This window comes from Canis aureus, chromosome 12, assembly GCF_053574225.1.
Source record: "Canis aureus isolate CA01 chromosome 12, VMU_Caureus_v.1.0, whole genome shotgun sequence".
NCBI classification, from domain to species: Eukaryota; Metazoa; Chordata; class Mammalia; order Carnivora; family Canidae; genus Canis; species Canis aureus.
This window is the reverse complement of record NC_135622.1, coordinates 23,084,880-23,104,904: the sequence shown is the minus strand read 5'-3', so window position 1 is coordinate 23,104,904 and position 20,025 is coordinate 23,084,880.

The window sequence follows — 20,025 nt, the reverse complement described above, 5'->3', positions numbered from 1 at the left end:
ACATCCAAAAATGAAAGAAAGGAAGGAAAAGGAAAGAAGAAAAAAGAAAAGGAAAGAAATACACAGCATAGGCCTCTGATCACGTCACTTTCAGCCTTGTACTTATTGAACCTCTCTTTTACACTGGTGAGAGTGCAGGAATGTAGACACGCAAGATACATTCTGGGCTTGAAATCTACATTCTGTGGGTTTAGAATTTAGTTCTGATAAGTGGCATGAACCAAGAAGCAAACATAGCTTTCTGGAACATCGTGCTGTTTGGCCTTTTAGGAATAATATTTGTCAGTGGTGTTAGAGTAATCTGTCATCCTGAATTTCTAGGTTCCAAGGGATGGGGACTACAGGCACTGGGGTACAATTGTGATGGCCCTGAGGTTTGTCAGCCTTGATGATGGTCAAAGAAGGACAGGCACATTTTAGTCAACGGGGCATTGACAACTCTGTACATCACATATAGAAAGGTATTTTCATGACAGTACACGTGAAAGGGAGAGACTCAATTATAAAATGAAAGAAAGAATAACAAGAATATATACTTTCTGATTTTTGGAATCATCTAATCCTAAAATTAGCTCATAACTAAAACAACCATCAGCTTTCATTATTAATATGCTCAGTCACTAAGGTCCATGCATATTTCCCTTTGTTTTAAACATATTTCATTAAATTGCCTGGAAATTTCTTCCTGTTATTTAAGGATCTACAGTATAGGATATAAGCAGAGAGTAGAAATCATAGGTTGAAAGGATATTGATTGAAAAAAAAAAAAGAAAGGATATTGATTGGAAATATATTGATTAAAACTATGAATATTACTAAAGTAAAAATTCCAGGTGACTTTTTTTAGATATCCATCACTTTGCTATTTGATCAGACACTGTTCATTTTAAATATATTTTTGCCTTTTCTGAATTTTTTGCAATCGACATTGATTCACTTTTTCATTTTTTGACAAACATTTGTCAAGCACTTATTGTTTGCCAAACACACTATAGATTAATCCTTGTCTTTACAGACACTTGTTAGAGATGGCAAACATTGATTTATTAATCATATAAGTGTAAATGTGCAACTATGACAATTTCTGTGAAGATGAAGTTCACTGAAAACATATGCCTATTAAGAGTGGTCACATAAAAATACCTTCAAATTGGAGAATCAATTTTAATTAATAAAATGTATTTATAAATAAAGAAAACATCACAAAAATACCTTGTAATAAAAGGGAGCTTGGTGAATAATTATGTTATTAGTGAAGAACTTTCCAGAATAGAGAGGGGAAAAATTCAGAGATAAGCTGACAATATAGGTAAGATGATCTTAGAATACCATGTATAATTTGTATTTTTATACTATGTTGTTATGCTTTTTGCTCTTCAAAATATTTACCACAAAGTCAGGATAAGTATTTTGTCCTCTTACATATTTGTCCTATATACAATTAAGTAACATGTATATACATAAACATACCATCCCCCCACCACGCGCATGCACACACACACACACACACACACACTCCTAAACTTTTAAGCAGCTTCTACAGATTATAATAGCACTCTACGACTCTTTACTGCCAAAATTTAATGACATGCATCACACTCAGGAATAAAGCTACAGAGAATAGAATTTGAAACCTCGATTTGGATTCAGCTTAAGTTTTGCTTTAATAATACAATAGTGTGAAGACCTTTTAATAGTAAAAATACATTTGCCAATAAATTTGGCATTTTCTTGTAGTATAAACAGAAGCTACTACAGATTCCAAAGTTATTTCCTCTATTCTTTATCTACAACCAAACATGTATATTATTGCCACCTCGATGTCTGTAAGAGCCTCATAATAACTTTGAATTTTAAGATCTCTTTCAATAGCTAGATGCTTTCTCTTTTCTCTGTCTTCAAATCATGTAAACCTACTGAATACAAATTATTAGGAGATATACTGGATTGTAATCACTTATGTTCCAGTCAAATTTAAAGAGTTAAGTAGTTTTGATCACTTAATACATTTTCAATAATTCATCTTCCTCCTTGTAAATGCATGTGTGGTATTTTACATGCATGTTTAATATTTGGATTATAGCCATTTTGATTTCTCTTCCACCATCTCTATATCCCATAAATTCTCCAAAACATATCTGACGTTATCTAGACTATGGAGCCCTTTCCAAATATTACAGTTGGAGATTAATTTGCTTCACTTTTAAACCTGATTACATCTTTTAAAAAAAGGTTTTATTTATTTATTCATGAGAGACACAGAAAGAGAGTCAGAGACATAGGTAGAGGGCGAAGCAGGCTCCATGCAGGAAGCCCAACGTGGGATTCAATCCCGGGACTCCAGGATCATGTCCTGGGCCAAAGGCAGGAGCTCAGTCACTGAACCACCCAGGCATCCAAAACCTGATTACATTTTAATTTCTTTCATGGTACTTAATTTACTGCATTTTATGATCTTTGTGTTTACTGTTCACACCTCATTAAAAGGTAAGTTTTTTTAAATTGTCAAATCTAATATCAAACATCTCAATAGTGCTTTGTACTGAGCGTTGAATACACGTTAACTGGCAGTGTCAAATGGTAGTCTAAAATCAAGTACAGAATATTCTGTATTGAGCCACTTCTTATTTCACAGAACAAAATTATAATATGGCATTAATGTATAACAGTATCCTTAGAGCATGGGATCTCATACAAACTGAAACTGTGAACAAGATTTTACTAAAGAATAAAGAACTTCCAAGAACAGCTAAATAATTTGTATGCAGGCAAAACCAGCCTAAGAGATGGTCTCAATGAATCTTGCCTTCGGATTCTGTGTGTTAACTCTCTCACATTCAATAGGACAAACATGTAACAAATAAGATACTACGGATATGATACAACATAACTCCTAATGATAGGTCATAAAAAGGCACTGTGGATTCTGCTTTGCTCTCTTTTGAGCTGTTTTCTCTAGGAAAAGCTAACCATTATACTATGGGAATACTGAGCAGCCCTATTGAGATTTCCATAAGGAGTGCAAGTGCTACCAAGTGCTAGCAAAACAACTGAAGCCCTCCTGCCTACAGGCATGTGAGTGTACTATTTTAGAAGCAGATTTTCTGGCTTCAGTAAAGACTTTAGATGATTGTAGCCCCCATCAACATCCTGGCCAAGACTTATGAGAGATCTAGAGACAGACCCATCCAGCTAATCCACTTCTATATTCCTGATCCTCAAAACTGTGTGGGCTGATAAATGTTTGTTGCTTTAAGAAGCTAAATTTTGGGGTAAATTGTTATACTGCCTTAGGTTAACTATTACAATAATGAATCAATAAATATAGCTAAATACTGAGTATTTATGATAGGCTAAGTGCTAAGGTAAGCACTTCCTTTGATTTTTATCATTAGTCCTTTACAAGAATCTTATTTGTGTTAATCATATTTTATAGATAAAAATTCTAGGTTCTTATAACTGTGCCTGAAAACACAGTTAAATAATGGAGCTAGGGATCCCTGGGTGGCGCAGCGGTTTGGTGCCTGCCTTTGGCCCAGGGCGCGATCCTGGAGACCCGGGATCGAATCCCACATCAGGCTCCCGGTGCATGGAGCCTGCTTCTCCCTCTGCCTGTGTCTCTGCCTCTCTCTCTCTCTGTGACTATCATAAATAAATTAAAAAAAAAATAATGGAGCTAAAATCCAAACATGTTTAATTTTTGCCTTACTCCAACACCTGAGCTTAAAACTCTAGGTGTAAGTAAGGTATTTTTTTGGGGGGGGTAGTACATGATGAAACTACTGTAATGATGTGATCTCTAATTTAAATTTGAACTTCACTGGAAAGATAATAGAGTTATTCATAAGTATTTAGTAAAATGTTAAATCAAGATGAATATTGGAGTTCTATATAAATTCAGAAATACGAGAGATCAATATGTCTTAGAGATTATTATCAAAATTCCACCAGATAGAAGTTTTGCTGGATCTTAATAGATGGCATGTGGTAAGACAGGAAAGAATCCAGAATTGTATTCCACAAATAATTGTTTATTTTGAAGTCCAGTATGATAATTGCTTATAAGAGAGAAAGATGATTTCGCAGTGTGTATGCAAAAGTAGTGGAGATAATATAGCAAAAGGAATTTGAAGTAAGGGCATGGAAAACAGTAAATAAGAGTTTTTTAGGATTTCATCCTAAACTCATTATTTTTCTTTTAAAGATTTTATTTATTTATTTATTTATTTATTTATTTATTTATTTATGAGAGACAGAGAGGCAGAGACACAGGTACAGGGAGAAGCAGTCTCCCTGCAGGGATCTCAATGCAGGACTAGATCCTCGGAATCCCAGATTCACGCCCTGAGCCAAAGGCAGACGTTGAACAACTGAGCCACCCAGGCATCCCTAAATAAATATAATATTTAAAAAAAAGAAAAAGAAAGCAAAACTGGAAGTGTCACAATTTCAGACAACTTATATTACAAAGTTGTAGTAATACAGTACAGTACTGGCACAACAACATAGATGGTAGAACAGAACAGAAAACTCAGAAATGAACTCACAATTATATATGGTAAATTAGTTCTCAACAAAGCAGGAAAGGATATCCATGGGGGAAAAAATCTCTTCAACAAATAATGTAGGGAAAACTGGACAACTATATGCAAAAGAATGAAATTGGACCACTTTCTTATACCATACACAAAAGTAAATTCAAAATGGATTAAAGACCAAAATCTGAGATGTGAATCTGTAAAAATCCTAGAAGAGAAAACAGGCAGTAACTTCTCTGACATTGGTTGTAACAACTTATTTCTAGATATGTCTCTGGATGGAAAGGAAACAAAAATAAAAATAAACTATTTGGACTATATCAAAATGCTTCTGCACAGCAAAGGAAATAATCAACAAAACTAAAAGGCAACTTACAGAATGGAAGAAGATATTTGCAAACGATATATCTGAAAGAGGGTTAATATCTACAATATGTAAAGAATACAACACCTAAAACATGAAGAATCCAATTGAAAACATATGAAAGATATGAACAGCCATTTTTCCAAAGAAGACATAAAGATGGCCAACAGACATATGAAAAGATGCTCATCATCACTTACACAAAACCGCAATGAGATATCACCTCTTCTGTCAGAATGGCTAAAATCAACAACACAACAGATAGGTTTGGCAAGGATGGGGAGAAAGAGGAACGGTCTTGGTGGGAATGCAAACTGGTGCAGCCACTGTGTGAAACAGTATGGAGGGCCTTCAAAAAGCTAAAAATAGAACCACTCTATGATCCAGTGTTACTACTGGATATTTCCCTAAAAGATACAAAAAATAATAATTCAAAGGAATACATGCACCTCTAAGTTTATAGCAGTTATTTACAACAGTCAAATTATGGAAGTAGCCCAAGTGTTCATCAATTAATGAATGGATGAAGAAGATGTGGTATATACAGACAATGGAATATTATTCAACCACAAAAAAGAATGAAATCTTGCCATTTGCAACAATATGAATAGGGCAAGAGAGTATAATGCTTCGTGAAGTAAGTCAGTCATAAAAGACAAATAGCATACAATTTCACTTATATATGGAATTTAAGAAACAAAACAAATGAGCAAAGGGAAGAGAGAGAGAGAGTGAGAGAGAGAACAAGCAACTGACTCAACTACAGAGAACTGATTATTACTAAAGGGGAGATGGGTAGGGGGATGGTTGAAATAGTTGATAGGAATTAAGGAGCGCAGGTGTGGTGATAAGCACCATGTGATTAAGCACACACACAGAAGCAAAACCAAATAAATAAAAACACAAAAGACTGTGGCTTCTGTGTTTATGTATGTCTCTCTCTCACTGACTCACTCTGGGGGATGCAACTACCATGTTGTAATTAGCCATTCAGTGAAGTCTTCATAACTAGGAACTGATAGTTCTCTGCAGCAACCAGTGCACACCTAAGAACTGTCAAAAGCCAAACCTACAAGTTTGAAACTACCAAATCTTTTGAGGCCCACCAAGAGTGATTTGAGGGATCTTGAAATGCTTCCAGTCTAGCTTTGCAATGACTATAACCTAAGACAACATCTTGACTTCAGCCTTGTTAGAGACACTGAGTGAAAGGCCCCAGCTAAATCACACTTTGAGTCTTAATCCACAGACATATAAGGTGACAGATGTTTTAAATTGGGGAATAATTTGTTATACTGTACCTTATAAGTGTGTGTGTGTGTGTGTGTGTGTGTGTATATAATTGTATTGTATAATTTATCTACATTGAAATAACTTGTATTCTTTGTTATGAGTTTTGGTATTAGTGTCCTTTTGTCCTTTTTGCTTACTGCTTTACCATCACATATAGACAAACATGAAAAAGCATGAAAAGCATGTTTGCATATATATATGGATGTCTTTTAGGAGAAAGTAAAGCTTGAGGGGAAAAAAGAGAGAGAGAGAGAAAGTGAGGCTTAAACGAACATTGATTTGTTTGTTCAACAAACATCTGAAGGACTTAAATATGTTAATCACATGAGGTTTTTGGTGGAGACAGATATAAAATGCAGTTTGCACTGTACCGCTTAGGATTTATAGAGGGGACAGAGAGACAAACTACTGTTTAAACTTAGAATGAACTTTTTACTAAATAGAAGTACAAGCATGTGCTCTCAAGACACCAAGAATCTCTGAGTTGAGGCAAAAAATATATAAATTGTTATGTTATAAAGATACATTATATTACAAAAGTGACATAAGGAAACATACGGTGAAGTGAACCTATAATCAAGATAAAGAGAAATGAGAGCCCCTAAATAAAATGAGGGTGAGGATACTGAAGAATGTTGAGATATAGCTGGCATTATAAGGATGTTCCTTTCTCCTACATGCTGAGTTTATTTTATTGATCCCAGAAGACAACTACTGGAAAAATGCTAAATAAAAACAGCATGGCTGAGGTTATAATTTTAGCTCTAAATAGAGTAAGCCCAAATTAAAGAGATATTTTTTTTAGGTGATAGCAAATATTTTGCTAAAGATTATTATATGTAAAGAAAAGCTTTACCATCCTTATAATTGAAAGAGTTACCAGGAATTTCAATATGTGTGGGTGATCAGATGAACTATTTCAGAGAAAGGAAGTGAAAAAATGCAGCAACATATTTTCTTATATCTAACACCTTTGTACATTAACCTGTAACATAAACAAATAAAATAGAACCATACAAAGACATCATTTTTTTACTGCTTCCATGTCATTCCTTTATATTAATACTCTGCTTTTCCTAGGTAAGATTTTGATAAAGAATAAAATCATATAATTAAAATAATTTTTGAAATACTCAGGCAAAAACATAGTTATATTTTGCAACTATTGCTGGAGAAAAGCAATGTCATCAACACAACCATTTTCTGGATAATTTTAAGAGAACAAATATTGTCAAATGACCAAAAAAATAGTAGAAGTGGTAAATCCAAACCCTCTAAATATACCAGATCACTTCTATAAAGAGGAGACTAGAAATAACTACATCAACATAAAATATTATGAGCAGAGCAACAGATGGGGTGAAACAAAGACGACTTGAGTTGGGGAAGCTCAGGAGATAAGTAAGCTGGTCAATAATGAATTGAGAGAAGTGCCAACAAATTACAAGAGTTACTGGGGTTCAGCCAGGTGCTACTGGAGCCTATCAAAAACCAGTCCAGTGGAACAAGCACAACTGGGATAAGCCTTTTGAAGTAAGCACCTTTATCCACTGCTTAATCTGTTGTATCAGTTTACCTAGTCATAAAGGAGCACCACCCCTCTACAGTGGATAGTTTGCTTAAACAACTGGTGATTGACTATTGAGCATTTGAAAAAATAAAACCTTAACCCAGTGTGTTTTAATCTAAAATATCAGGAACTCTGGTGGTTAAAGGATATATTGTTGGGTAAAGCAATTTCTAAGAATTTTTAAATTAGGGAATTTGCATTCCAATAATAATTTGAACATATCCTAAACAATCTGCATCGCTACATTATACATAGTATTACTTTAATTGCATTGGTTCCATTTGCATTTAGGTTTTATGATCTGCTTTGCCATAATTATTTAAAGGAAGGCTCTTAAAATATAATGTTATGTTCTTCACATTGATGTTCATACACCCTGGAAGTCTATCAACATAGTCTCAGAAATTTATAATTTCTCATGTTTGAGAAACTCTCAATTAGACACTGAAAGGAAATGTGAAAGAACTCTACTATATTTTAGGAGTAATCATTAAAAGTTGTCTGTGAGTTTGTTTTGTGAAAATATCCATAATCGCCTCTGATAGAATCAAGAATTGCCAAATGTGAGGTTTCTCTATTAAGCTTGGAATAAAAGATGAACACACAGGAACAGTAAATCCCTTAGACACTTTTTGTGTCCCAGCTTCCAAGCTTTTCTTCTATCTGAACAATTCATCCAGGTATTATTTATAAACCTACAAAAATGCCTCCTCTTCCATGAAGTATACCCCAACAAAACTATTACTACAGAATAATAGTTTTCTCTTTTTAACTTAAAACAGCTATAACCCACGTTCTTTTGAAAATTATATCCTTGGTTTTCTGACCTAGAAATAAAACTAGTGATAATTTGTGTCCTCAAACGCAACTCTTGAAGTAAGGGGGTGATTGCAAGTGGTTTATTTGGCAATGATACTATGAAACACAAAGAAGGGAAGGGGGCAGAGAGAGATACAATATATTAAAATGTCCGAAAAGTTACTATGATAAGAAACTAGGCCTTTATCACCCTGGGGGATTCTGAAGGGTAACCTAGACCTATATGTAAAATATACCTCAGAGTCATTGCAACCAAAGTAAGAGAGCTGCAGTATCTATTCAGCTCGCCTTCTATCATTAGTAGATAGCTACTTCTTGGGACAACTGCTCTCAAACATTTCAGATCTGTGCTGCTCAGAACAAACTTGCAGCCTCCTGAGAAGATGAGCCCTAGAGCAGAGCCTCAGGTCGTTACTAGAAGCAAACCTGGAAATGTGAATGCCTAGAGTAAATGAACAAGGCAGGCAGTGCCTCTGGTACAATGACTCACATTGATAATAATACATAATAGGTTACTAACTAAAGCGCTTGCCTAATGGTCATTGTCTATGTTTTGTCCCTCCACTAGATTGGAAGAGTCTTCCTGTGAATTCATGACACTGACTTTGGAAATATAATAGTAGTGATATATACACAATAACATGGGGATTTCTTAAAAAAACATTAGTAAAACAAAACAAAACAAAATGTAAGATATTGTTATTTCATTAAAAATTTTTCCACATGAGGAGGTGGCAAGATGGCAGACGAGTACAGGTCCTCGTTTCGTCTGGTCCTCTTAATTAGCTGAATAATTTTGAAATCATCCTAAACACCAACCTGAAATGTAAGAATAGCCGAAACTATACAAATGAAAAAGTGACCACTTTTTGCAAGGTAGGAGTGTGGAGAGGAGAAACGCAGGGGAAATATGGGAAGATAAAGTTTGGGGGAAGGAAGCCTATGTAAGCTGGCTACTGGGAAGTGATACAGCCCTAGAGCTCAAAATCAGGCCCTTTAGAAATCTGCTCCTGTGAGAGACTTCCCTACTGGAAAGGTGCTCAGTGGTGATGCAGGGCACAATCCCAGGTGGGACAGGGACCTCAAGATCCCTGGAGGCACAGAAAGAATGGGAATGCCCAGGCTAGCAAAGTTCCCAAGCACTGGAGCAGGGAAATTGGTTTAGGTCAGCGAGCCTGGGTCAGAACCAGCAGTGATCTTCACCATAAACCACGAATCGAGACCCAATCGCGTGGCCACTATCTGTGTTGGGAATCTGCAAAGGACTGGAATGCAGGAACCCTGTGCCTTGACTGGGGAGAGGCAGAGTGGGTGCACACTCAAGGAGACAAACAGCCTCTGTGCCAGGGCTTTGTAAAGGACAGAAATGGGACCATCTTCTGCACCCTCCAGAAGGGCGAGGGGTTGTGTGCATGATCTGGTGAAAGCTCTCTGTGCTGGGGCTCTGCAAATTGTACAAATCAATGTCTCTCTGCCCTCTCCCAGGAGGATCAGAGTGGATGGGCAGCACAGGAGTCTACAGAGTGTGGCCCACACCCCAATCCTTCTGCAAAGGGCTAGAGATCAGGGTGTGGCCGTTTTTATTGTCACCCTCTAAAGAGGTGGGAAGCCTTCAGGGAACAAAATCCACACTGAGGAAATAGCTTACACTGAGCCCAGCCCCCTGGCAAAGGACAGTGCATTCTGCCCAGGTATAGACACTCGAGAAGCAATGCAGCAGGCCCCTTCCCCCAGAAGACTAGTGAGAAGAACAGATGAAAAGCAAGTTTACCAACTACACAGAACTGCAAAACTCCAGCACTAGGAGGAAATGGTATACAGAACTCGAGGTTTTTTTCTTATGATTCATGTATCATTAGATTTGAAATATTCTAAGTTTTTCTCATTTTAACTAGTTTCTTACTTTATCAACTCTGTTTTTAAGCCTTTTTGTTTTTAACTTCCATTTTTACAATTACATGTTATAGATGTATTTTTCATTTCTGGCTTTCTTTCACTATAATTAATTTTATTTTTGTATATGCATACATTTTTTTTAAATTTTGGAATTTAGTATCTAATAACACACAGACCAAAATACACGAAGGACCAAGTGGATCACCCTGTTTTGTCTACTCTGTGAGATTATATTCTCTCTCCCTGCCTCTTTTCCCTTTTTTTGCGGGGGGAGGGGATTGTTTTGCTTTTCTTTTTCCCTGACTTTCTCTTTTCTTTTCTGTTTTCTGACATCTTCAGATTTGTCAAGTGTGTATTTTGCTTGGACCATAGTTGATACTTTTGATTCTGCTCACTTGTTCAGCCATTCTTTGCTGGACAAAATGACTAGAAAGAAGAATTCACAACAAAAGAAAGAACCAGATGTAATATTCTCTGCCACAGATTGAATGGATATGGATTTAAGTAAAATGTCAGAGACGGAATTCAGGATAGCAATTATACAGTTATTAGCTGGGCTTGAAAAGAGCATAAAAGACTCTAGAGAATCTCTTAGTGTAGAAATGAGATCTAATCAGGACAAAATTAAAAATACTCCGAGTTGCAGTCTAAACTGGTTGCTCTAACAGCTTGGGTAAAAGAAGCAGAAGAGAGAGTAAGTGACATAGACAGGTTGATGGAGAAGAAGTAAGCCGAGAAAAACAGAGGAAAACAACTAATAGCCCCTGAGGAGAGGGTCTGGGCAATAAATGATGACATGTAAAAAAGAAAAAAATAATAATTATTGAAATTCCTGGGAAGGGGGGTAGGGGCAGAAAGTTTATTTGAGCAAATCATAGCTGAGAACTTCTCTAACTGGGGGAAGGAAACAGGCATTCATATCCAAGAGGCAGAGAAGACCCCTCCCAAAATCAATAAAAATAGATCAACACCCTGACGTATAATAGTGAAACTTGCAAATTTCAGAGATAAAGAGAAAATTCTGAAAGCAGCTTGAGGAAAGACATTCCTAACATATAAAGGAAGAAATACCAGATTAACACTAGACCTATCCACAGAGACCTGGCAGGCCAGAAAGGGCTGGCATGATATATTCAGAGTACTAAATGAGAAAAATATGCAGCAAAGAATACTTTATCCAACAAGGATGTCATTTTCAGAAAGGAAGGAGAGATAAAGAGTTTCCAGGACAGATAGGAACTGAAAGAATATGTGACTACTAAGCCATATTTGCAGGAAATATTGAGAAGGATCTTGTAAGTGAAATGAAGAGGGAACTCAAGAGTTAACATAAGTCAGAAAGAGACAGAGATGATCTGCACAAACAAGGACTGTACAGGTAATAAAATAGCACTAAATTTTTATCTTACATTAGTTTCTCTGAATGTGAATGGGCTAAATGCTCCAATCAAAAGACACAGATTGGATAAAAAAAAAAAAAAGTGGGCCTATCCATATGCTATCTACAAGAGACTCATTTTAGACCTAAAGACACCTTTATTTTTATTTTTATTTTATTTTCTTTTTAATTTTTTTTTATTTATTTATGATAGGCACACAGTGAGAGAGAGAGAGGCAGAGACACAGGCAGAGGGAGAAGCAGGCTCCATGCACCGGGAGCCCGATGTGGGATTCGATCCCGGGTCTCCAGGATTGCGCCCTGAGCCAAAGGCAGGCGCCAAACTGCTGCGCCACCCAGGGATCCCCCATAAAGACACCTTTAGACTGAAGAGGAGGAGGATGTAGAGAACCATTTATCATTAAAATGAACCAAAGAAGAAAGCTGGGGACAGCAATCATCATCTCAGATAAATTAGATTCTAAGCCAAAAACTGTACTAAGATATGAAGAGGGGCACTATTCATACATGAAGGGTCTACCCAAAAAGATGATCTAATAATTATAAATATTTATGTTCCTAATTTGGGAGCAGCCAATTATATCAACCAATTAACAACCAAAATAAAGAAACACATAGATAATAATACATTAATAGTATGGGACTTCAACACCCCACTCACAGTAATGAACAGATCATCTAAGCAAATCACCAATGAAACAAGGGCTTTGAATGACACAATGAACCAGATGGACTTCACAGATATATACAGAACATTGCATCCTAATACAACAGAATACACATTCTTCTCAATTGCACACAAAACTTTTTCTCCAGAATAGTCCATATACTGGGTCACAAATCAACCAACACCAAAAGACTGGGATCATCCTCTGGATATTTTCAGACCACAATAGTTTGAAACTTGAACTTAATCACAAGAGGAAAGTTGAAAGGAACTCAACCACTTGGAGGTTAAAGAGCATTCTACTAAGAATGAATGGGTCAACCAGAAAATTAAGAAGAATTTAGAAGATTTGTGCAAACTAACAAAAATGAAAGCACAATTGTTCAAAACCATTGGAATACAGCAAAGGTCGTCCTAAGAGGGAAGCATACTTCAATACAGGCCTCTCAAAAAATTAGAGAAATCTCAGATACTCTATAGCTAACCTTATACCTAAAGGAGCTGGAGAAAAAGCAGCAAACAAAGCCTAAACCAAGCAGGAGAAGAGAAATAATAAAAACTAGAGCAGAAATCAATGAAATAGAAACCAGAAAAAAAGTAGGACAGATTAGCAAACCTAGAAGCTGGTTTTTTGAAAGAATTAATAAGATAAATAAACTCCTAGCCAGATTTATCAAAAAAAAAAAAAAAAAAAAAGAGAGAGAAAGGATTCAAATTAATAAAATCATGAATGAGAGAGGAGAGATCATGACCAATGTCAACGAAATACAAATGATTTTAAGAACATATTATTAGCAACCATATGCCAACAAATTAGGTAATCTGGAAGAAAGGGATGCATTCCTGGAAACCACCAAAACTGAAACAGGAAGAAGTAGAAAACCTAAACAGACCAACAACCAGCAAAGAAATTGAAGCAGTAATCAAAAACCTCCTAAGAAACAAGAGTCAAGGGCCAGATGGCTTCCCGGGGGAATTCTATCAAATATTTGCTATTCAACTGAAGCTGTTTCAAAATACAGAAATAAAAAAAAGTTCCAAACTCGTTCTATGAGACCAGAATTTCCTTGATCCCAAAACCAAAGACCCATCAAAAAGAATTACAGACCAATATCCTTAATAAACACAGAGGTCAAAATACTCACCAAGATACTAGCCAATAGGATCCAACAGTACATGAAAAGGATTATTCAAAAAAAATAATAAAATAAAAGGAGTATTCACTATGACCAAGTGGGATTTATGCCTGGGATACAAGGGTGGTTCAACATTTATAAATCAATGAACATGATATATCACATTAATAAAAGAAAAGACAAGAACCATATGATCCTCTCAATTGATACAGAAAAAGCATTTTACAAAATACAGCATCCTTTGGTTAAAACTCTTCAAAATGTAAGGATAGAGAGAATGTATCTCAATATCAAAAAAAGCCATCTTAAAAAAAAAACCCTAAATATAATTCTCAATGGGGAAGAACTGAGAACTTTTCCCCTAAGGTTAGGAACATGACAGGGATACCCACTCTCACCACTGTTGTTCAACATAATATTAGAAGTTATAGCCTCAGGGGATCCCTGGTGGCTCAGCGGTTCAGCACCTGCCTTTGGTCCAGGGTGTGATCCTGGAGTCCTGGGATTGAGCCCTGCGTCAGGTTCCAGCATGGAGCCTACTTCTCCCTCTGCCTGTGTCTCTGCCTCTCATTATATAGATATAGATAGATATAGATATAGATGATATAGATATAGATAGATATAGATAGATATAGATTATAGATATAGATATAGATATAGATAGATAGATATAGATATATCTATCATGAATAAATAAAATCTTTAAAAGAAAGAAGTTATAGCCTCAGCAATGAGAACACAAAAAGAAATAAAAGGCATTCAAACTGACAAAAAAGAAGTCAAATTCTTACTCTTCACAGATGACATGATATTGTATGTGGAAAACTCAAAGGACTCCACCCTAAAATTGTTAGAACTCATACAGCAATTCGGCAATATGGCAGGATACAAAATCAATGCACAGAAATCAGTTGTATTTCTATACACTATCAATGAGACTGAAGAAAGAGAAATTAAGGAATTAGTCCCATTTAGAATTGCGCCCAAAACCATAAGATACCTAGGAATAAACCTAACCAAACAGGTAAAGGATCTGTACTCTAAAACTACAGAACCCTTCTGAAGAAATTGAAGGTGACACAAAGAGATGTAAAAACATTCCATGCTCATGGATTGTTAGAATAAATATTGTGAAAATGTCTATGATACCCAGAGCTATCTACATATTCAATGCAATGCAATCTCTATCAAAATAACATGGTCTTTCTTTGTAGAGTTGAAACAAATAATCATAAGATTTGTATAGAAACAGAAAAGATCTAGAATAGCCAGAGAAAAGTTGAAAAAAAAAAATCTGGGGGCATCACAATGCCTGACTTCAAGCTATATTACAAAGCTATGAACATAAAGACACCAGAGTACTGGCACAACAATAGATCAATGGAACAAAATAGAGAACCCAGACATAAAACCTCAACAGGGTGGTCAACTAATCTTCAAGAAACCAGGAAAGAATATCCAATGATAAAAAAAAAAGACAATCTATAAATGTTGTTGGGAAAATTGGACAGTTACACACAGTAGAATGGAACTAGAGTATTCTCTTACACCATACATAAAGATAAACTCAAATGGATGAAAAACCTAAATGTGAGACAGGAATCCATCAAAATCCTAGAGGAGAACACAGCCAAAAACTTCTTTGACCTGGCTGCAGCAACTTCTTGCAAGACATGTCTCTAAAGACAAGGGAAACATAAGAAAAGAAAAAATGCACTACTGGGATTTCATCAAGATAAAAAGCTTCTGCATAGCAAAAGAAACAGTCAACAAAACTAAAAGGCAACCTAAAGAATGGGAGAAGATATTTGCAAATGACATATCAGATAAAGGACTACTGTCCAAGATCTATAAAGATCTTATCAAACTCAACACCCAAAAACAAACAATCCAGTCAAGAAATGGGCAGAAGACATGAACAGACATTTCTCCAAAGAAGACATACACATGGTCAACAAGCACATGAAAAAATGCTCTACATCACTTGACATCAGGGAAATACAAATCAAAACCGCAATGAGATACCACTTTACACCAGTGAAAATGGCTAAAATTAATAAGACAGGAAATAACAAATGTTGGTGAAGTTGTGAGAAAGGGAAACCCTTTGGCACTGTTGGTGGGAATGCAAGCTGGTGCAGCCACTCTGGAAAACAGCGTGGAGGTTCCTCAAGTAATTAAAGATAGAGCTACCCTATGAACCAGCAATTGCACTACTGGGTATTCACCCTAAAGATACAAATGTAGTGAAACAGAGAGGCACCTGCACCCCAACGTCCACAAAAGCCAAACTGTGGAAGGAGCCTTGATGTCCTTGGACAGATGAGTGGATAAAGAAGATGTGGTGTATATATATCCAATGAAATATTACTCACCCACCGAAAGGATGAATTACCTTTACATAAACATGGATCGAACTAGAGGGTATTATGCTAAGTGAAATAAGTCAATCAATGAAAGACAATTATCATATAGTTTCACTCATATGCAGAATATAAGAAATAGTGCAAAGGACCATAAGGGAAGGAGAAGAAACTGAATGAGGAAGAATCAGAGAGAAAGATAAACCATGAGAGACTCTTAACTCTAGGAAACAAACTAAGGGTTGCTGAAGGGGAAATGGGTGGGGGGATGGGGTAACTGGGTGATGGGCATTTAGGAAGGCACATGATGTGATGAGGACTGGGTATTATATGCAAGTGATGAATTATTGAAAATAACATCTGAAACAAATGATGTACTATGTGTTGACACATTAAATTTAAATTTAAAAAATTCTTACATGTGATACCTACTTTAGAAGACCACTCAAAAACTAAAAGATACACCTTAAATTCAATAGAATATTTCCCCAAGAAGTTTATATATATGTAAAGAAAACCTAATATGAAATAATGTTGTCATGGCATTCTAAACTAACTCATAAGATTTATCCAACCAGATCCACCCAGAGTCAAACAATAAGAGAGAAACAAAGTAATACATTTGTCAATAACAGTACAGAGGCATTAAGAACAACACAGTATTGGGCTAAGGAATTGACATCACTTTAACTCAAATTCACAGGAACAAATGAAGAAAAATAAAAACTGCTACTAAGAAGGTTAATATAATAAATCTATTAAATATATATTTTGCTTCACCTGGCTTTGTTAAGAGATCTAAAATTATGTAAATAGTAAATAATATACATGATAAAGTGATGCTTATAACAATGTATTGCTTATACATACACACACATGTATAATATAATACATATAACAAAGATTCCACAAAAGAAGAGAGTGAATAATCCTATATAGGAGTATCATTTCTTTTTCTCAGTAGAATTAGTATAAATCTGAAGGAGATTCTAAAATGTATACAGTAAGCCCTAGAACAGTCACTAATAATCTAAATATATATATTATACATAGTATAAGATTATAAAATGAAAATGTTCATTAGAAAATATCGACTTAATAGAAAATACTGTACTAAGGATAAATAGAAAACAAAATAGGATGCATACAGAAAACAAAAAGTAAAAAGGCAAATATAAAGCCAATTATGTCAATAATAGCATTGGATATGAATGAATTTAAGACCCCAAAGTCTGTGTGACTTACTGTATGACTAAACAACAGCAATGAAAAAAGATCACAATACATGCTGTCTGTAGGACACATATATTAGATTAGAAGATACAGATATATTCAAATAAAAAGAGAAAAGATGCAACAGCAACCCTAATTTCCTATGGAGTGGCATATAACAACAGAAAAATAGATTTCAAAGCAAAAATATGTTACTAGAGAAAAATAGTCATGCTTTATAATAAGAAAATATTCACTCTATCAGGAAAATATAATAATCATTAAGATATATGAAGTTACAAACAGAGCACCTAAATACATGAAGGCAAAAATAGACAATTCAACAATAATAGTTACAAGCTTAAATACCTAACTTTGAGCAATGAATAGAAAAACAAGGCAAAAGTTCAACAAAGAAACAGAAGATGTGACAGCCATATAAACCAACTGGAACTAGGAGATATCTCTGAAAACTGCAAGCAACAAAAGCAGAATATAAATTTTTCACAACTGCACATAGATCATTTTTCAGAATAGAACATTAGTAAAACACAAAGCAAGGGATATTTCTGAACACAGTGGAATGATACTAAAAATCAATAATAAAAATAATTTGGAAAATTCAAAACTGTATCAAAATAAAAGAACACAGTCTTAAATAACCTAGGGATAAAAAATATCACAAAGAATAAGAAAATGTTTATAGTCAAAAGAATATGAAAATACAATATACCAAAATTTATGGGAAGCAACAAAAGCAATGCTTATATGAAAATTTATAGCTGTGAAAACTTAAATTAATAAAAACCTCAAATCAATAACCCTTCATATTAAGAAACTAGAAAAGAGCAAACTAAACATAAATACACAGGAAAACAAATAATATGGAGTAGAGAAAAACACCTAGTAGAGAAAAGAAGAACAATGGACAAAATACAACTCAAAATTGGTTCTTTAGAAAATCACTAAAATTTACACATTTTTAGCTAAATTGACCAAGAAAGTTAGAAAAAAAAGGTTAAAATGGCAAAAAACAGTAATGAAATAAAGAATATTCTTCTGACCTTAGATAAATACATATAGAATGAACAATTAAACAACTAAGACAAAAAGGACAAATTGACAGGATACAAAACACTAAAACTCAAATACAAAATCCGAAGCTCTGTAAAAACTAAAGTGATAGAACTTAAAACAAAACAAAGAAAATACTACTAACAACAAAAACAGTGCACAGAAAGAAAAGCCTGGAACATATGGCCTCACCAATGAATTCAACTGAACATTTAATGATCAAATACTAACAATTATCCACAAACACTTCCAAATAGTAGAAAAAGGAGGGACTGTGATACCAATATGAAAGATATCACTAAAAAAGAAAACCATAAACCAGTATCTCTTATGAATGTATGCATGAAAAAAATACAAAAAAAAATGTTGGTGAGCTAAATCCAGAAACATTAAAAAAAAAAAAGACTATCTACCATGACCAGTAGACCATGATTTAACCCAGGAAGCAAGGTCAGTTTAACATCCAGAAATCAGTTACTACAACACACCATATCAATAGAGAGAAAGAGAAAAAAATGACCTTCTTCATAGATGCAGGAAAACTATTTTATAAAATTCAATACCCTTTCGTGATTTAAAAAAAAACCTCAACAAACATATATAAAGGACATCTATGAAAAACCACCATTATGAGTATACTTAATAGTGAATGACTTGGCAATGATGTATTCATATTCTCAAATAAGACATTTTAGTCAAAGCTTTGGTAATATCCAATGGGCTTTATCTTTGTTTCCTAAGCAGATTACATTAAAGGTAATGGGAAACCTTTTACGATCTTTTGATAAGAGCAGACCAGTCTAAGAAACTTTGTGATTTTAACAAAAAAATTAGACATTTGTATCAGTACATTACTGAGCTCATGTCAAGCAACCTTATAAATAAATTTATTCAATTTTAACCAGATTTGAGTTTGTGATAGAAAATTTCTTGTCCACAAACCTGCAAATTTCTATATCCATTTAGATTTTGTCTTACTCTTTTTCCTTTCTTACTAGAATGACTGGTCATTTTATTTCAGACATTACTCTGTTTTTCCTTAATAAAAAAATACACCCTATATTTCTTACATATTCTTCATTAAAAAACACATCCCATTTTCTTCTAATACTTTGTATATAAAATTATTTTCTTTTGCTTGTATTGTTTTTAGTTTTATGTTTTACATATGGATTACAAATTATAACTGCTAGTAACCTTTGCTTTCCAGGGAAAAATAGGAAGCAGGCAATTGAGAATCATCATATAATCTTATAAGATCAGCAAATTTATATGATTATAAAAACATGCTTTTTAGAGACATTGTTTTTTATAGTACAATTTTAATATGAAAACATACTTATTAAATAAGACCCAAATATCTTTTGTCTCTTTAAAATTTGAGCCAAAATATCTAAAAATACTTATACCAATCAAAGAATGCATTCCATTATTTCTGAGAGATTTCAGATCCTCTCTTTTCAAAGGTGTGCCTTAAAGTGGAAGGTTATTTATGTTAAAGTTTCCCTAAGATGACAACTACAATGCCAAATTATTCAAAGGTTCACCCATTTCCCAAAAAGACACAAGATTCTATTCCACAATGGGTATACATATAGGAAGCAAAAAGTTTTTCAGGGAGGTGGAGAAAGAGTTTAGACCAGGTGGAACTCACCTTTGCCTTAGATTCTCTAAAACAACTTAAGTCTGAGGGG